Genomic DNA, 9,840 nt, shown 5'->3' on the forward strand with positions numbered 1-9,840 from the left:
AGAATTTAACTTTTGAAAACCAATTCATTCTATTACGTTCACGCACCTCCCTCATTTGACATTGTCTCCATGGAATCGGATTCAAAGAACATAGTCAAATTTGATCCTGAATCATTCATCAGAGCGAAACAATATGATCATGCCTGGAAATTTCCTCTTGTACAATCATACCAACACCAAAAAATTGAGCTTTCATTATCGCCACGACAATTTCCTCAACTGCTACGTGTACACCGTCAACATGTGAAAGGTCGTTTGGCAACAATTCCTTGCTCACAAGCCCATTGTGATAGTGAATAATCACTGATTTGAAAAATAAAAAGAACAATGCTCTCAATTTCACAACACTTGAATCTAGGGGATTACACTTCCGAAAGAAGAAATGGGGAACAAGCTTTTTTCTTCCTTGCCAAATTAGTCTTTAACTCAACATTATTTATTGGATGCCGAGTGTATGCTGATGGAAATTGGTGGTATTGAAATAAGATTAGGGGATAGTGGTGAGCATTGATCTTTGAAAGAGAAAAAAAGAAAAGGTTATTTCAATAAATTTATTTAAAAAAGAAAAGAAAAAAGGGAGTGTATTTAGTAATGAGTGGAAATGTAAATAGTAGGAGCCTTTTTTCCACCCAAACTGTGATATCTTAAAAAGCCCTTTTCTTTATCAAACAAATTAGTTTAGAAAAGCCCCCATAGTCCATTTTTGGTCAAGAACTTTTTCCATTTATTTGAGCAACATTATTATTCTGGATTCTCCAATAACTGTTGTTTTGTATTATTTAATTTCTATCATCATAAATTGTTTATTTTGGCAAGAAAAAAAAATCTCTCCCCCTTTCCACGCATGCATGTGCTAATGCCCTGAACTGAAACTTCAACAAAAATCCTCCAATTCTTCTTAGCATACGGTTAGAAACTTAGAATGAGGCTAGATTTTCAATTCTAAGCGGGGATGTAGGAACTTGGAAGTGGAACTTCGGCCCCGGACACCATTTGGTCCATTTGTGCACGTTTTATGTAGAATAATGGGCAGTACCAATATGAACGAATTCAATGCATCATTTTACAATTGCTTACTTAACTTAGATGGTTTTCGGCCCTTAAATTTGTGCATCGATCTATTTGACTGAAACAAAATTTATTTGATTTTCGTACATTTTTGTTCGTGCAATTAATATGGCAGTACTTATGTACAAATCCTCCATTTTTTTAAGAGAACCCATGTTCAAAATTATGTAATTCAACGCAATTTTGATTTACAAGATTATTTTTTTCTTGGGCCAAAGCAAACTAAGTTAAACTATTAACTAGAAGGAAAAAAAGAATTTGATCAAGATTTCCTATTATATTCGTACATTTACAAATCCATTATAGAACTATTAGAAGATATATTCTTAACAACTAATTCATACACGATACTGTATTAATTGAACTAGATTTATTTGATACTCATTATAGTTGATCGATCTAATGATATATATCAGTACATGTGCAGCAAGAATAAGGGTTAATCTTGAATAAATATAATCTGCAGGTTTAGCAGCCAATGTCTGTCTATATGACTATTGACTTGGAACATAACATAGGCCTAACATTAGTCAAAGAGAAATGGTGTCTGACTTGGCAAGTTGTAACTCACCAAAGGTCAAGCTACAGCTATTTTGGTTTTATCTAGAACCAAAATACGATCAAAAACAGCTAAGGATAGATTTATTTGCATTTGCTCGAATTCCAAAGCATCGTTTTTGTCAAAAGTTAGGCAAAAAGGCACATTATTTTTTCCCCTCACTTTTGTTTATATGGCCCCCTCTTGAATTATCGTTCTTTATAGTTTAATATATATATATATATATATATATATATATATATATATATATATATATATATATATATATATATTGAATCATAGATAATTCATTTTACATAAATTGGTTGGGTATACATGAATGAGCGATTAACAACATGTTTGAAAACACGTATGAAAACCTAAAAAAATCAAGTTTATCTTGGACATAATGTGAAAACTACGGTGCATGTTTGGTTTAGCATCAAAACAAAAAAACTTAAATCCATAACCTGAACATCTTAAGCTACATAGAGTAACTTTTGTATTAATGTGAGACATCAATGTAAATTTTGTCAGACTTGATATCAAATCAGACATTACTGATAATAAGAAGCGTTAACTTGAAAGTAGAAACTCATATCATAGAATCTGAAATCATTCACGCATTAAATTATATTAGTTCATTTAAAAGGAGTGAAATTGACCAACATCACTACTAAAAAAACACTTTACTTTTAAGATTAGATAGATGGATGAATTTGATATCGTGAATATAATTTAAGACTAAAATAAATAGAATTTGATATTTTAATGATTGGTGCATTGATCATACAACTTGTATGAATTCATTCTTTTGATATGATTACAAGACTTTATTCTATTTCTTAGTAAAAAAAATCTTATAAAAAAAAAAAAGAAAAACAAATGATGTGTTTTGACTCAACATATAAAGTTTAGTGAGTAATAAATTTTAAATAATAAAGCTTTAACTAGAATAATTAATCATTTCTAGCGTGAAATTAAGATTCAGATTGTAAAAAATGTTAGTGATGATATTTCAAAAAAAAAATATGATAATTGAATAAATTTAAAAATTCAAAAAATAATACTAAGTACTATATAATTTCAAAATTTTGAAGAATAATTTCTAAATAAAAACATCATAACTTATGTTTTTACAAACAAAAAAAAAGTTTATTCAATCACTTATACAAATATCATGTAAAATACCTACCCAAAAACAATCATGTAACATAATTTTTTCCTATTTTCAGGGCCAAATTAGTAATGACCTGTTAGATGTGTTGATAAGTGGCCTACAATAACTAAATATCATGTCACAGAGAAATATATATCTACGAGACATGAGCTGCATTGTTAATCTGTTACTGTGTTGTTGATTTAGGTTTTTGTCGTTTTGAAAAGGTTGTTTTCACTTGGACTCATTAATATTGCGTCTTGCAAGCAATAGGATTGGATAAGGATAGCTACTATCATTTATTTTTTTTCCTTTTCCCTTTCTTTTTCTTTCATTTTTATGCATGTAAACAAAGTTTTATTTTTCAATTAAGATACAACGATAGTAAGCCTTCTAAAATAGGCAAAAAAGTCTAATAACATAAAAGTTTATGAAATATGTAAGATAATTAACCCAACTTCCCAACCTCCATATGTAAGATAATTAACAGCCAATAGATCCAATATTAATATGTTAAAATATTGAAATAAACTATTGAGAAATTTTAGAATGTAAAAATGTTTTTATTAATTTTATATTGGTCGTGATTTTATAACTACGTATTAAGTTCGGTACTCTCTCTCTCTCTCCATGGAGATCTTATTAAACCTAACGAGGAAAATAAAAATAGAGCTATAAATCAACTGTTCCACAGCATACATTTTGGTAAAGATCTTTACTAGTAGGCATTACTATTAATTGAAAATGTACGTGAACTAAAAGGAGTATCTCGAATTAGAATATCAAGTCAAAGCAATAAATACGAATGATAATAATAGAGACATTTCAATGTCAATATACTATAAACACAGAATATAATCAGATATAACGATTTTCACCGAATGTGGCATCATATAAATCTTTAGTATACAAATTCCTTGTCTGAAGTCAATGTGTATCAAACCAAAATAGTTCCATACATGAATGTCAATGAATTAAGGATTGAAAAAGAAAAAATGGATTCACATGTATGCCGTGAAAAGTCAGCCATATTAATAAGAATAGTAAACGAGCATAATAAAAATTTCAGCCTTTTCACATTATTACATGAAAAAAATAATGTAGGAAATTAATATACGTACAGAAATAGTAGTGATGGGGTACAACAAGTTGGAATTTGCTTGAACAAAACAAGGCAACGCCGTTACTTATGCCCATTATATGACCAAAAAAGAATGTGTGAGAGAGATAGAGGCAATGGCATATAGCCTGAGCTGGCCAGCACCCACATCTAGGTTTTTGGAAGGTAGAATTTGGCTTTTTGTTTTTGGAGGGTGACACACACACACACTCTAATTTATACTCATATTTAATTATTTTTAAAAAAACAGTATATTAGTAAGTTATAACACAAATATTTGTGAGATAGATTTGCTAAATTATACCTACTTATTTGTTTTAGAATGAATATTTTAGCAAATTAAAATTTCAATTTTCTTAATATATATTTATATATATATAATAAAAAAAATTCTAAATTACTAATCAATTGGAAATTTGGACATGTATCACTTTTACGTGTAAAACTTAATAAACTTATTATACATAAAAATTTATAATTAAATAATAACGTAAAAATTTTGTATATTGTTAGTGGGTGGAATATTTTCTCTCTATATATTTTTTATTCTTTTTACTTTAATTCACCGCTTAATTTTATTCTTATTTAAAATATTCTTTTGATTAAAAGTTACAATCATTTAAGTTAACTCCCTACATATATAACATATAAACTAAAATATGAAATAAATAAAATAAAAATAAATTAAATTTATTTTATTTTATTCACTCAAAATATCTTTAAATATGATGACATAATTTGTTTGATGAATTTTTTTTAATAATGTTTACTTAAGAAAAATTCTTCCATTTATAAAAATATTGTATGTGTATGATTTTATAATTAAAATAAAAAAATTAATTAGTTAAAAAGAAAAAAAAAAGAGGGAATGTAATGTCTTTCCTCTCTTTTTTGTTTTACATTGTATTTATCTATAACTCTATATAGAGGCAGTATCAACTAATGCACAATGTTTCGTTTTTTTTAATTTTATATAAATAAAATAAATAATTATTTTCTCTCTTCCTCTTTATATCATTTTTTATTTTATTTTATTCATGTTAAAAATATTTTAAAAATATTTTTTATTTTTAGTTCCCATTTTATTGTCAAAATTATACTTAATATTTTATAAATAAAAAGTTAAGTTTAAATTTTATAATGTGTTCATTAAATGCATTTTTATTTATTTATTAGACATGTTATTAAACTTCTCTCATCATTAATAAAATTTTGGCACCATATAGTAGGTATTTTTTATTTTATAAAATATAAATAATTAAAATAAAATATTTTTGCTTCATTTTATTTTTACTATGTCTTCCCAATTTTTCATATGACATACAATGATATAAATAATTGAATTTTATTTTTTTGAAAAATTAAATAATGGTAAATTTAAAAATAATATGAACGGAGCGAGAGAATTCATATTTAAGAGTAACCTTTCCAATACACAAAAGGATATATTAGACTAACTTAAGACTTTTTCACTATTAAATACAAAGTTAAGCAGTAATAAATATGAACAGACATATTAAAACATTAAAGAAAAAAATACAGTATAGTTTTAGTTCTTATTTTTTCAATACATGTAACTAAGGCCCTTGTACTTTTATATTAATGAATTTGGATTTTAAACTTTAAAAAAATATAAATTTGGTTTCTTTGAAATTTAAAAAATATGATGAATTCAACATAAAAAAAAATATGATGAATTTTTAAATAAGAGAGTCTATATAATTAAATTCACATGTTTTTAAAAGTTTAAAGACCAAATTTATTAATATAAATTAAAAATATAGAAACCTTAAACACGTTTAACTGTAAATATAGAAACTAAAAATAAATTTTTCTCGAATATCAATGGCTTCATTCTTAAAATTTGTATGTATAATTTCTTCGCATATTTATGGGTAATTATAGTTTTTCTCTATTACCGGCTGTGACGACGGGCTGCGTTCAAAGACAAGTAGGGTGTATTTAATGGTGCAAGACTATCATACTCATTCTACAGTGAGAGATAGCCTCTGAAGTTAATTGGTTTAAAGTCAAAGGAATTAATCACCGAAATCATTGTTATTTTTCATTTTTCACTAGTAAATTCTTTGATTCAACAGAAAGAATGAATAAGATAAAGAGAAACGCTTATTTTATTTTATTTATTTATTAGCGGTTAAAGAGAAATGTTATCAACACTATATTTGTTTCTTTTTTATAAAAAAAACAATTACAGTTTTTTTTCTCCTAATCATTTTTAAAATTTTTAATTTTGATCCTCTTAATTTTTAGTTATAACATTTAGTCTCCTAATTTTATAAATTTGTGATTTTGATCCCCTTCATAAATTATTAACTAATAATTATGATTATTAGAAATATTAAATTAAATAAAAATTATTAACTATTTAAAAACTTTAATAAAAAAATATTAATTATAATGTAATGTTATTGTCGATAGAGTCGAGTACGATAATAGAGAAAGAAGATATATTTGCGGAGAAGAAAAGAAGTACACTATTATGAAAAGTTAGGAATAATATTTTTTATTTTTTTAAATAATTAATAGTTTTGATTAATTTATAATTAACTTAATAACTTAATTATATAATTAAAATTATTTGTTAATAATCTATCAGAAAGATTAAAATTATCAATTTATAAAATTAAGAGACCAAATATTATAATTAAAATTTAGAAAAATCAAAATCATGAATTTGAGAAACTATGTGAAATAAAATTAAATTTAACCTTTTTTTATAAAACTTTTATCTAATAACCAGTGTTAATTTCAAAAAACCGGATTGGTAAAAAAATACAATTTACGTACGGTTTATTAGTTCAACTAACCTACAGTAAAATTGAAAATAATTAAATCTATATTTTTAATATTATATAATATTTGAAGTACCAATTTTATTGAAAATAATATAAAATTATAAGAAATCAAGATATAAAAAATTATAAGTTAATATATATAAATAACTAAATTATATGTGTTGTAAGATAAAAAAATAATAATAAATGGAAAAGTAATATATACATATATGTGTGTGTAATTCTTAAATATGTATTTTTATTTATTTTAAAAATATTTGAGATTAAATTTTAAAAAATAGAACCAAAGATTAAAAAAAAAGGATAAAAAAATTCTTGTTTAAACTGGTTTCCAGTACCAATCTTTTTATTGCTTTTGAACCGTTCGACAAGTTCCTTACCAGTTCTGAAATGAACAAATTTTTTGGAGTTAATAAATCATATACTAAATTAGTTCTCAATCGTTCCATCGTGTAGATGGATCAAGCCAACCGATCTAATTCGGTTTTCAAAACTATACTAACAACTAACAACTAGCATTAATTCCATTAAGTTGAGTCAAGTTTACTATATGTTAAAGCTTCCATGTAAGTAATGTAAAATTATCATTGCATGGTAAAGTTTTTCCTTCAAAATTTTAACAAAAAAGTTACATTTTAAGGGATTGAACTCGAAACTCTTAATTGAGTTAGAGCAATCGTGGTTGATTAGTTGGTCTTTAGACACTCAATATATATTGAAGAGTTTGTAAAATAATTTGCAGTTGAAACTCTCACATCCTTATAAATTCAGCACACCCACTACCCATGACTAGACTAGACCTGAGTTTGTGGATATATACTATATGCCTTTCTTTTCCTTTTTAGTGAATCTTACGTGATTTTTCATCAAATAATAAGTAATGTTATAAAAACTGTTAGAATTTTTAACATGATAAATAAATCAAACTTTAAAGAAAAAGTGTTATATATAATTAAATAATTATTTGTTTAAACTAAATTAACTATTCTACAGAATTATTTTTTAAAACTTTAGAAAAAATCTTTAAATTAAATTAAACTAAAACAAACATTTTAATTAGAACTCACTTTCTTTCTTCACCGATCCTGATCCTAAGATCAGTACACATGCTTGTACACAACTATTTCAACTTTCACATAACGCACTAAACATGTGAAATTTAATCATGCATTGATCTGGCAGCTTCATCATGCCCATCCCCATCTTATCCCACTTTCCATCCATGTATAAAAAGCCCATTTGTATGTACCAGAAACCATTTTTGTTTGTTTTTTTGCCTCTTTTATATGAAACTAATGTGTTTGAATCGATTATTAGAGAACTGACAATTATTTCAAAGGGAATATTTTCAGTTATAATACATGTTGTTGTTTTATATATAGTCACCATTCATTAAATAAAGGGGTTTCCCCCTCTTCTTTTTCTTTTTTCTCAAGTCAAGGTCATTCAATTAAATTACAACAAGTTCCTTCAATATGTGGAATAAATTGGAAACATGCTAACCCTTTTTTTTTTTAATGAAAAGTAGTAGAATGGAGACACTATATATATTTTTGGTAATGACATGTCAAGACTACTAGTAGAGGTTACCCAAAAAAATATTGTACAAGTCTAAGTTATAATCAGTTAATTTTCTCTAATCGTATCTACGTAGTAGAGTATACGTACTTAGCTAACTGATTTTGATGTTATAAGGAATCTCTTATCAATAAAAAAAAAACTGTTTACCAAGAGAGATTTTAGTTACTAAAAGAAAAATTGAAACCAAATTCATTAAGAATATTTAATTTTTTTTTTCAAATTAATCCTTGAACTTCATTTTTCCACCCTCAATTTTCAGTGTGATAGGATTTGTCCATGACATCAGAAATAAAAATCTGGGCATGCAGCACATTAAAACACAAGGACATTGATGGGATGGACCTATATGTAGCCCTGAAATTTTTCTCTACCCCACCCATTTGAATTTTAAACATGAGCCCTTTATATATATATATGGAGCTAAATAGTGCCACTATATATATTCATGCTGCTACTTACAACCAAATATGCACCGATTGTACAATTTGTGATTTATGAAGTGTGCAATGAGCCAGTGAGACAAGTAGAGGAATCGCACGCGAAAAAAATTAAAAAAGATTCTTTGTCTGAATCCATTAGCTTGATGACAACTTACACTAAATGCCTCTGTCGGTTATATATATATATGGTAACAGAATATTAGAGTTCCATATGCTAGTGGACCTATATATCCATATATGAGGCTGGATATCGTTCACTCGCAAGAATTAAATTGTAAGTAGAAATTAGAGAAATGTTAGAAGTATATTTTATTAAACATTCTTTTAAATAATTTTTTATTGTTTAAAATTTATTAAAATTATAAAATTTTGTGGATCACATAACATAAAAAGAGGATATACATTTAAAAGAAGTGTGTTAAAAAATGTATTCCTAATCTTCTTAGTACATATTATAATCCAGAGAGATTAGTCATGACAAAATTGAATATTTTATACTAATAACATAATTGTAAAAATAAGTAGATTGATATTATAAGTGTTTATATTTTTCTCTTATTGTATAACTTTGAACCTGCTAACGATGAGTTAAAATTAATTTTGGATTTAATGTTTTTATTTAATTTCAATAAACCGTACTTATTAATTATAAATTCACCTAAAAATATATTTTGGGGGGTGGGGGCAAGTAAGAGAATAAGGTAAATTGTTTAAACAGGCCTTATTAATTCGACTACATATACATAACAGAGCGAGAAACACGGGTAGAGTCATATGAAAGACTTGTGCTTTCCTTTAATTTTTCATAATACTTTTCTATTTTCATGATGGTTTCTCTTCTTCTTTTTGTTTATATAGTTTTACGTACGTTCTTTATGAATTATGATTGATTTGTTGCAGAAGATGCATGAATGAATGCTTGTTTGATGACTTATATTATAAGAGAGATGAATTTATTAATATTATTATTGTCAAATGAATTGATCTATTATGAGTCTTATATTGAATAGATAAGAAGTTAAATGTAGTATTAAGTCATGTGCCTAGCTCTCTTCTACTTAATTAGTCTTTTGGATTAGATTATCCGTGTATACTTAAGTCATAGCCATTGTATATAT

This window comes from Glycine max, chromosome 8 (assembly GCF_000004515.6).
Source record: "Glycine max cultivar Williams 82 chromosome 8, Glycine_max_v4.0, whole genome shotgun sequence".
In the NCBI taxonomy this organism is placed as follows: domain Eukaryota; kingdom Viridiplantae; phylum Streptophyta; class Magnoliopsida; order Fabales; family Fabaceae; genus Glycine; species Glycine max.